A 10733-nucleotide genomic window follows, 5' to 3' on the forward strand; every position below is an offset into this window, starting at 1 on the left:
ATGCTGCCAAATTTGCCCAGTTTCTCCAGCAATTCCTGTTTTTATTTCAATTTCTCATCTGGCTTCTAAATGGTTAATCCATCACTTGGTCACTTTACTTTCTCTGCAAAAGTAACTCGGTTGGTTTATAATCATTTAATTGTGGTAAACGATAGTGTCAAAAGCAGGGGCTGTAACTTTAAGACAGTCATCAGCAAATTTAGTAGGAAATTAAGGACAAAAATCTTTATAAAGAGGATGAAGAAACTTGATCACCACATGAGAAAAAAGGAAGAGAAATATATGTTAATAGGGTGCAAAGAAGGGGATATATCAAAGTCAGCATTGATCTGGTGAATAAAGTACGTTCTGTGTTATGAATACAAATCAATTTTAGCCATCTATTCCATGAAATAAAACAGTTACATTTTTTGTCATTGTAACAAAACTAATGAGTAGAATTAATTCAAAGATACAACCTCATGTAAATATTCTGAGTGATATATTAAATGTTGATTTGTTATGGACATATCAATGTTGTACTTTGGCAGATCAAGGACAATTAAAAGTGAAATGATGAATGCCTGGACCTATTAGATAAGAAGTTTCCATAGGGATGTATATTTTGACTTTAACTAGCATCGCCAGTATTGCTCAGTTAATCTATCTGCACAGCAGAAACATCCCTTCTCTAGACCCTTGTGATCTCCTATCTCCTATTACCCAGCTTTTGCTCTTGCTTTCTGTTACTGGATCCCACTGTCTCACAGTTATTATTGTTCCATTTGACACTTGCTAATCTTTTGAGAGCTGCAAATGCTAAAGCTGAGGCTTTATAGATCAAACTCAGAATATGCTACAATGCCTTCCCATCAGCTTTAAGGATGAAATAATATGTACCCATTACTGCAATCAAGAAACATGTTTCAGTCATAAAAATGATAATTGCTATTTCCCATTTGACATCTTGTAATAATTATGCTGTACTGGAATTAATCCCAACCACAGCTAATGGACAGGTTTTTTTTCTCAAATAGGCAATCACAAGAAATGGTTTGTTTTTGTTAAGCGATTTTTGTATAAGACTTGACTTTGCAGTTTTATTCATTCCAATTTATATATATCTCGCTCTTAGCCACTGAAAACAGGTTTTTTTTTACTTTCGATGCACTATAATTCAAGCATATTTTTAGTCAATAAACGATAAAAACATTCTGTAGACTAGAGGAAGTGAATGCTTCTAAAGGGTCCCTGCTGTGTAAATAAATACCTAGACCTTCTGCTAACAAAATACAAACATTTATAAAACATAAATATTCATGCAGTTGAGTTTTTCCTGGTGTGTATCCTTGTATAATTGTATATAGTTTTCTGCAACTAAACTTATCATAAAGCTGCACAGTACATTCTTATAACAGAACTGAGAATATAGTTTGAGAAAATTTTGGATATGTGAAAAACTATAATGTTTAATCATGTATTCTTAGTTTATAATTTTAAACATATCCACTAAAATGCAGTCTAATCATCATTGCTATAACGTTTAATCATGTATTCTTAGGTTTTAACTTTAAACATAGTCCTCTAAAATGCAGTCTAATCATCATTGCATGTAGACATTGAATGCTTTTGAGATCTGCAAATCTCAAAGCTAAGGCTTTACAGATCAATCCAAGAATGTGCCTCTCCAACAGCTTCGAGCATTAAATAGTCTGTACGTATTATTGCAATCAAGAAACAAGCTTCTGCTTTACTGTTACTGTTTAATTATATTCCAGTTATAATTCATGCTTTAGTTTCTACCAGATTTGACTATTTTGCTGCTCTTGGTGCAGTGACTCACATACCAGTCTCTGTACCTCTGAGTTCATCCAAACCTTTGCTGCCTGTGTTCTAGCTCACATCACAACCTATTCATCCATGTACTAATTTCTTGCTGAGCTACACTGGCTCCACATCTGTCCTAACAATGTTAAAACTTCTTCTTGAGTTCAAATATCTTCAGTAACCTGATTCTGTTCTGTTTCTGGAAACTTTTCCATACCTAAAACCCTCTTAAATCTATGCATTGCTAAAATTTTAGGCTCCAGGACATATAGATATTCCTACAATCATACAATCCATTGTACTTTTGGCTGCTTTGTTCCTAATTTCTGGAATTCCTTTCCTAAACTTCTCTGCCACTTTGAATCTCTCTCCTCTCTAAGTCATACCTTAAAATATAACTCTTTGACCAAGGTGGGGGTCACCTGTCTTAATATTTCCTTTTTTTTAATGTTTGATAACACTTCTGTGAAGCACCTTGGGATGTTTGACTAAGTTAAAGACTTTACATTCATGCAGGTTGTTGTTGATGCATGGTTGTCATCACAAGCCAGCATTATATTTATTCTCTGCCAGTTTCCCATTGCTGTGAAATAAACGCATCACAATGTTAAATAAAGTCATTTAAAATCAAAGCATCCTTTCAACAATGTTTTAATTACTGCCAGCTAGCCTCCTGAGTGACAAAGATCTCTTGTCAGTGCAGCATCTTACTTTTTTCATTTTTAATTATTGCTGTAATTCTTCTTAAGAGTAAAACTTTTAGTTTAATGACTGTCCCTCTGCCTCTTTTTATAATGTCTGTTTGGCTTTTACTCTCTTGTTGCATATTTTTGAATGGAAGACGGATTATTTAACTAAATAGTGCGTCCATATGAAAGTAAAGGTTATGCAAAACAAATGCCATTCATTTAACAGAAAAGGAACTGCACAGAACTAAATTATCACAATTATATCCAGTTATCTCTCTTCATAATATTCTGCGTTTCTATTTTTGTTGCTGAAGAGGACAGCTCATTTTTTTTCTATAATATACTCAATTTCTGCTACTCACTTAACCTATCTATACCCTTTGCAGATTTGTTGTAACCACCTTATAACCTGCTTTCCTAGCTATCTCTGTAGCACCAGCATTGGATTAGATCCCTTCATCCATAATATTAATAGTTGCAGCCCCAGCACCTATCCTTTTGTCCTTACCAGTTACAGTTTGCCCACCTGAAAATAATAACCTGACTAACTTCTTCCAGTTCTGCTTCCTGAAATTTATCCTGTCCTCTGACCATGCTAAGATATTTTCCCAATAGCACAAGGTTCTTATTGAGTCATTTCATTTCATGTGGCCCCTTGTTGAATGTGTTTTGAAAACAAATACACAAACACCCATTGGCGCCTCTTTTTGCACCTTGTATGATACTTTCTCATGTAATTCTGAAAAAAAATTGTCTAACATAATTTCCCTTTCAGAAAATGGTGTTGGCTGTGTTTGGTTGTATTATGATTTTCTAAATTCCCTGCTACTAACAAAAATGGATTTTAATATATTCTCAATGTGGTAAACCCAAAACACTTCATAGTTCTAAATTATTAAAATATTAAGACATTAAGTATCCTAATACCATGAATGTATTATTATTTTTCATTGAGAAATTGCTGAAAAATAACTTCCAATGTATTATGATCATTAATTGTCCCTAACTTTCTTGAATGTCAGTAAAATAGCACAGTTTAGCCTTCGTAAGTTCTTGAGAATGTTGCAAAGCATCAAATAGCATTTATATCCATTGGTTGACTTTGGGTTTGGTTTTAAATTGTGGAATGGAAGTCCTGTCAGTATTCAAGATATGTGGCTGTGCCAGTTCATGGCAGCAGAGCCAGTTGTCACATTGAACAATTAGAAGAAGAATAGCAAGTGTTTCTCTAAGATGTATTGGAGGCCGAAAAAAGTCGTGAAACAGACGTGATTTAAAAAATGGTTCTAACCTTGTCATGGAATGGACATTGGATTGATTAAAGTTTTTCTAGAGTGATTGGGCCACCTTAAGACCAAGCAGACATGGATTGGTCTGTTGAGTCAAACAGAGTGTAATGTCTCTGATAGCTCATGAGTGTCATGTAAAGTGTCAAATGCTGTATACGTAATAGTCTCTACCTTCAGATTGCATGGCTACAGACACTACTGGGAGATGGTTCCATGCTAAGACTTTTATTTAAATAGATTGAAGGACATTTAATAAAAGGTATAGTTATCATTGGACTCTTGATCTTGAGCTGAAAAATGTGTTGCTGGAAAAGCGCAGCAGGTCAGGCAGCATCCAGGAGCAGGAGGATCGACATTTCGGGCATAAGCCCTTCTTCAGGAATGAGGAGGTTGTGCCAAGCAGGCTAAGATAAAAGGTAGGGAGGAGGGACTTGGGGGAGGGGCGTTGGGAACGCAATAGATGGAAGAAGGTTAAGGTGAGGGTGATAGGCCAGAGAGGGAGTGGGGGCAGAGAGGTCGGGAAGAAGATTGCAGGTCAAGAAGGCGGTGCTGAGTCCGAGGATTGGGACTGAGATAAGGTGGGGGGAGGGGAAATGAGGAAGCTAGAGAAATCTGCATTCATCCCTTGTGGCTGGAGGGTTCCTAGGAGGAAGATGAGGCGCTCTTCCTCCAGGCGTTGTGTTGCCATGGTCTGGCGATGGAAGAGGCCAAGGACCTGCATGTCCTTGGCAGAGTGGGAAGGGGAGTTAAAGTGTTCAGCCACAGGGCGGTTGGGTTGGTTGGTGCGGGTATCCCAGAGGTATTCTCTGAAACGTTCCGCAAGTAGGCGGCCTGTCTCCCCAATGTAGAGGAGGCCACATTGGGTGCAGCGGATGCAGTGAAGCTCTTGATCTTGACCAAGGACATAAGCTCCCCAAAAGCCCATTGCCATTAAAATTGCATTTGGACAGCACAAAATATTTTTACAATGTAATGAACATAAGTAGAAGAAACCATAACTTCTAAGGACATTTTTTAGCAAATGTTCAAGAGACAAAAAACTCAGAGCTTTGAGATTTAGCCCAAGTTGTAGTCCCTTGATTTCCTGTTGGAGTCTCACCTCAAATTCACCTCCAAACTGCATAGGAATTGGCATCTGTTAGTTTAATCTCAGTACATCTGCAGTTGTCAGATACTTTTCTCACGTGACAAATTTCCATCTCCAATACCCAGACTCCACTTTCAGTGTCAAAGAGTTTATTGAAGTTACACCGATAGAAGAAAGCCTCTAGGGGCCCAAAGGTTTCTTCCTTGAACAAAGGAAACATATAAACTTCTATATATTTGTTTTTAGTCCACGGTTGACTATTACAAACCCATCCTATTACATGTACATCCTATCAGTTTAATCGTGTGACTGCATGGTCAATATTGGACAACTCCAGGTCTTCCCATGATCTCACTATGTTTGCTAGACATCCCTATCACCTAACCTTGAACTTATTCAACCACATTCTAGTAATGCTGTCTTCTGCATCTCTTAACCAATCCTCCCAGTTAGAGGATGGGGCTTCCCCCTACTGCCCAAGGCTGTCTGTCCTTAGGAATTAAGTTAAATTCCTCAATGTCAGTTTACTGTTGCATTCAGAACTGCAGTAATCTGACAGAGGTATATATAATATGTAGTGACAATTATCCTAAAGGGTTTTAATTATTATAGATTTTTCTTCTAATTTTAATAAATAACAAACTTTAAGCCAGCTGGTAAAAGGGACCTTTACCAAGGTTTTTCAAGGTATCAAGACAGTTTTTGATTCTGCGGGAATTCAATTAAATCCCTTGATGTAGAATACCTAAAACCTGCTATTACATTCATATATGAATATACAGGTGTGCATATATGTGATTGCAGCCACTGAAAGGGTCTGATCTAATATAAGACTAACTTTTTCACTTCTATCCTATTTTATAGAACAAACTTTAAATTAGCTTGCACAAAGGCCTTCTATCAGTGCTTCCCTTATCCAAAATTTCTCAGTGTAAACAATGACTACATTTTGCTTCTTTTTAATAAGAACTTATTGAGAGATTTCAAGGCACTTCATTATCTTTGGAATAACCCTTCAGAGGCCAGCATTCCATCACCAATCATCCCTTATTTACAAATGAATAGCCTTTGACAATAGCACTGCCTCTCACTGAGTCAGGCATCCGGGGATCAATGTCCCTGACATTCATTCTTTTATATAAGCCAGAGTTCCCTGATTGGACCAGCTTAACAGCCCCAATCAGGGAACTCGTATTCTGTGATGTCCAGCTGGCTCATTCCAAAGATTACAATCTTATCTGGTTACTATGAGTATGAAGGCCACAATTATGACTGTATAAATTACTATTTCAGCTAACAATCTTCTTCAGCTATTTTCACTTCAAATAAGAACCATGGGCAGCCATTTTATGTTAACTAGAACCATGGGAAGCTGTAACACTTATAAAAGGATGGGAAGAAGTATAGTGTCAATAATGAGGTAAATATTTAATTCTAGGTAGGAATGTAAAGTGGCTATTAAACTGTCAGAATGACTAGTCTCCTTATTTAGACTTATTCCTCACAGTTTTAAATTCATTTTTGCCTTAATAATCCCTATTTTGGTCAGGGCCAGCAAGGATAAAGGTCCTTCAAATGAACCTATTGCCACTGTTACCAGCAATTTTTGTTGGTGTCTTTCTAGGATCTGTTTGTTTTCTTTCCTAATAGACCTACTGGCCATTATTCCCCAAGTCAGAACCAATGCTGGTTGTACTTTTATAACATGTGGTATTATTCTGATATAGGGGAGTGTTTTAACATACATCTTTTTGTTTTAACATTTCTGTTCCTGAAATTTTTGTTCTATGTTCTCTTCAAGATGCATAGTTTCTTTTGGCTTTCATGCAGAGGGTGGTACGTGTATGGAATGAGCTGCCAGAGGAAGTGTTGGAGGCTGATACAATTATAACATTTAAAAGGCATCTGGATGGGTATATGAATAGGAAGGGTTTAGAGGGATGTGGGCCAAGTGCTGACAAATGGGACTAGCTTAATTTAGGATATCTGGTCGGCATCGACGGGTTGGACCGAAGGATCTGTTTCTGTGCCAGTATCGCAATTAAACTCCATCTGCCACACCTCATCCCCTTGACCCATTGATCAACATCCCATGGTAATCTGAGGTAACCTTTTTTGCTGTCCAATACATCTCCAATTTTGGTGTTATCTGAAAACTTGCTATATCACATCCAAATCAGTTATATAAATGATGAAAATCAGTAGACCCAGCACTGATCCTTGTGGCACTCCACTGGTCACAGACCTCCAGTCTGAAAATCAACCATTCAAGCCAGTTCTGTATCCAAATGCTAGTTCTTCTTGTATTCCATGAGATCTAACCTTGTTAACCATTATCCTTTATCCCTGGAGGAACCTTGTTAAATGCCTTACGGTCATGCTCTGCCCTCATCAATCCACTTTGTTACAAGAAATTCAATCAAGTTCAGGAGACATGACGTCCCATGCACAAAGCCATGTTGATTATCCCTAATCAGTCCTTGCCTTTCCAAATACATGTAAATCCTGTCCCTCAGGATTCCCTCCAACACCATGCTCACCACTGATGTCAGGCACACCGGTCTATACTTCCCTGACATTTCCTTACCACCTTTCTGGAACAGTGGCACTATGTTAGCCACCCTCCAGTCTTCTAGCACCTCAACTTTGACTACTAATGATACAAATATCTCAGCAGGCAGCCCATCAATCACTTCCCTCACTTCCCACAAAGTTCTAGGGTACACCTGATCAGGGCCTGGGGATTTATCCACTTTTATGCATTTCAAAATACTGTCAAAATTAGCCTTCCTCCACTTTAGAATTTCAACTTTTAGATCTTGTCTATCCTTTCCCATCATTCTTTTAAAACAAATAGAATTATGGTCACTGGCCTCAAAATGCTCCTCCACTGACACCTCAGTCACCTGCCCTGCGTTATTTCCCAAGAGTAGGTCAAGCTTTGCACCTTCTCTTGTAGGTACATCCACATTCTGACTCAGAAACTTTTCTTGTACGCGCATAACAAATTTCCCTCCATCGAAACCCTTAACACTAAGGCAGTCCCAGTCTATGTTTGGAAAATATAATCCCCTACTATGATCACTCTATTATTCTTATAGATAACTGAGATCTCCTTACTAATCTGTTTCTCAATTTCCTGCTGACTCTTAGGGAGTCTATAATACAATCACAATAAGGTGATCATCCTTTTCGTATTAGTACAGGAGCTGGGAGGTCATGTTGAGGCTATACACGACATTGGTTAGGCCACTTTTGGAATATTGCATGCAATTCTAGTCTCCTTCCTATTGGAAGGATGTTGTGAAACTTGAAAAGTTCAGAAAAGATTAACAAGGATGTTGCCAAGGTTGGAGAATTTGAGCTACAGGGAGAGGCTAAGTAGGCTGGGGCTGTTTTTCCTGGAGCGTCGGAGACTGAGGGGTGACCTTATTGAGATTTGTAAAATCATGAAGGGCATAGATGGGATAAACAGACAAGGTCTTTTCTCTGGGGTGGGGGAGTCCAGAACTAGGAGGAATAGGCTCAGGGTGAGAGGGGAAAGATTTAAAAGAACCTAAGGGGCAATATTTTCATGCAGAGGATGGTGTGTGTATGGAGAAAGTGGTGGAGCCTGGTACAATCACAGCATTTAAAAGACATCTAAATGGGTGTATGAATAGGAAGGATTTAGAGGTATATGGGCCAAGTGCTGGGAAATGGGACTAGATTGGATTGGGACATCTGGTCAGCAATGGACTGAAGGGTCTGTTATCATGCTGTACATCTCTATGACTCTATGGTTTAACTTGACTGCCTGACCTAGCCAATGTCTAGTTCTCTCCCAATTACTCAGTTAACTGTAGGATAAGGACTTCTTCTACTTCCTCATAGTCCATGAGGTAATTGTTGGACATGTCGAATATCTGGACAATTTTGGGTGTTTGTTGTAGGATATGCATCAAACAAGTCTGGCCTATAGTAACTGGCATTCTGGATTAGTGGTGCTGGAAGAGCACAACAGTTCAGGCACATCCGAGGAACAGTAAAATTGACGTTTTGGGCAAAAGCCTATCATCAGGAATAAAAGCTTTGTCAAAGAATTATAACACTAGATGTAAGCTTTACATTAGAGCTGATCTTACAGATTTCATAGCAATTGGTAGAAATTAACATTCTCTCTGATCTTCCATAATCAGATTTGTAAGGAATATAAACTGCACAACAAAATATAGTAACTGGCAGGCAAAGAGTGAAGCCAAAATTGAGGAGTGTGATGATGTAATGTAAGCTTCCAAGTTTGTGTGACATTCTTTTGGTCAATGCACTGTACTGTCCCTCCCTCTTCCCTTTCTTCTGATTAGGTGAAGTGTTTATTGGGGATGAGTGTTGAACGTATGAATGATTTCCAGAACACATCCTTCATTGTGGCTGAACTGCATTTGTCTCAGTCTCTCTGTCCTGAGTTAGTTTACCAGCTGCAATGCTATTAATCCAGTCAGATCCCTTCCCCCTTTTGGATCTAGTTGAGATTGTCTTATCTGGTCTACTTTCCATAACCCACCTGCACACACAATTGTCCTTCTCGAACCTTTTTGGTATCATCTTGTTCCCTGACAATCAGGTACTTGATTGTTTTAGCATAGGTTTCCATCACCACCCTATTTGGTTGTGGTTCCATTGCCATCCATCTCAAACCAGTCTGATGCCTTTTTGGTTTCCTGAGCTTCGGCTATGAGGTCTTTCATAGGTTCTCTGAGCTCTTTTTCATCTATCCTTTTAGGCAATCCATCAAAAATCCATGCCTGGTTTTCATTTCTCCTTTTGATCTACACCTCCTAATTTACTTTTGGGAAGTCTCATGTCTCAGTTCTAACTTAATTGGCAAAGTTCCCATTAAATGAGACACTTGCTTATCACTCATAACTTTTTAACTTCTGTTTTGCAGTTTATATTCCTTACAAATCTGATTATGGAAGATCAGAGAGAATGTTAATTTCTACCAATTGCTATGAAGTCTGTAAGATCAGCTCTAATGTAAAGCTTACATCTAGTGTTATAATTATTTGACAAAGCTGACAAGCTTGGAAGCAGCTTCTCTCTCACTCAACTTTGGAAGGTCAAATAAACACAGTCTCTCTCAGTCTTGCAGCTGAAATTATAACTTCTTCTATTTACATGCTCTAATTTAGTTTAAAACAGAAATTTAGTTTTCAAATGGATTTTACTGTCTTCAGATCCCTTTCATTGACGTCTTCCTGACTAAATAATATAACACACATATCAAAATTCCATTGGCAAGGAAGCAAATTAATCATTTTTACAACTATGAATAGTTTATAATAATAGCTTTATGAAAAATGATTTAGTTTTACACATTAAGGAAAGCATATCCAAGCATTCATTTGGAAAGCTTTAGTACACGACATTAGGAAGTTCAGGAAACTAAGACAAGTCTTCAGTTTTATAACAGGGTATTTTTTTTTCTTTTAGATTCGATACCCTACAGTGTGGAAGCAGGCCCTTCGGCCCAACCAGTCCACACCGACCCTCTGAAGAGTAACCCACACCGACTCTCTGATTAAAAATTGACATTTCCAGCAATTTGCGTTTCTGTTTCTGAATTCCAGCATCCATAGTTATTTGTTTTTTTTTGAGAATCATTTTGTGTTATTGAATTATAAAAATATGCATGTTTTGGAAACAAAGTTTGAATTGTTATTTATTTTCCAAGTGGGCAACTGGTGCAATGATACTGATCCAAAATGTGTTATACTACTTGAAACTGAGCATAAATAATAGATTTTATACATTTTTTAAAACCATGCCAATAGTTTTGAGTATGCCTGGTCCTTTCACAAGATCTCAATCATTCTGTCCCAG

The 10733-nt window shown here is 37.9% G+C and overlaps 1 long non-coding RNA gene across 1 annotated transcript in view; it reads left to right on the plus strand.

Moving 5' to 3' along the window:
- The window catches only part of LOC132816666 (uncharacterized), a 103552-nt gene extending 93068 nt beyond the window's left edge, over positions 1-10484 (plus strand). The window contains exon 3 of the long non-coding RNA XR_009644814.1: positions 10344-10484. This is a non-coding gene — a long non-coding RNA (uncharacterized LOC132816666). The remainder of the gene's footprint in view (positions 1-10343) is intronic.
- The last annotated feature ends 249 nt before the right edge of the window (positions 10485-10733 follow it).

Source organism: Hemiscyllium ocellatum, chromosome 6 (assembly GCF_020745735.1).
Source record: "Hemiscyllium ocellatum isolate sHemOce1 chromosome 6, sHemOce1.pat.X.cur, whole genome shotgun sequence".
Taxonomy (NCBI): Eukaryota; Metazoa; Chordata; class Chondrichthyes; order Orectolobiformes; family Hemiscylliidae; genus Hemiscyllium; species Hemiscyllium ocellatum.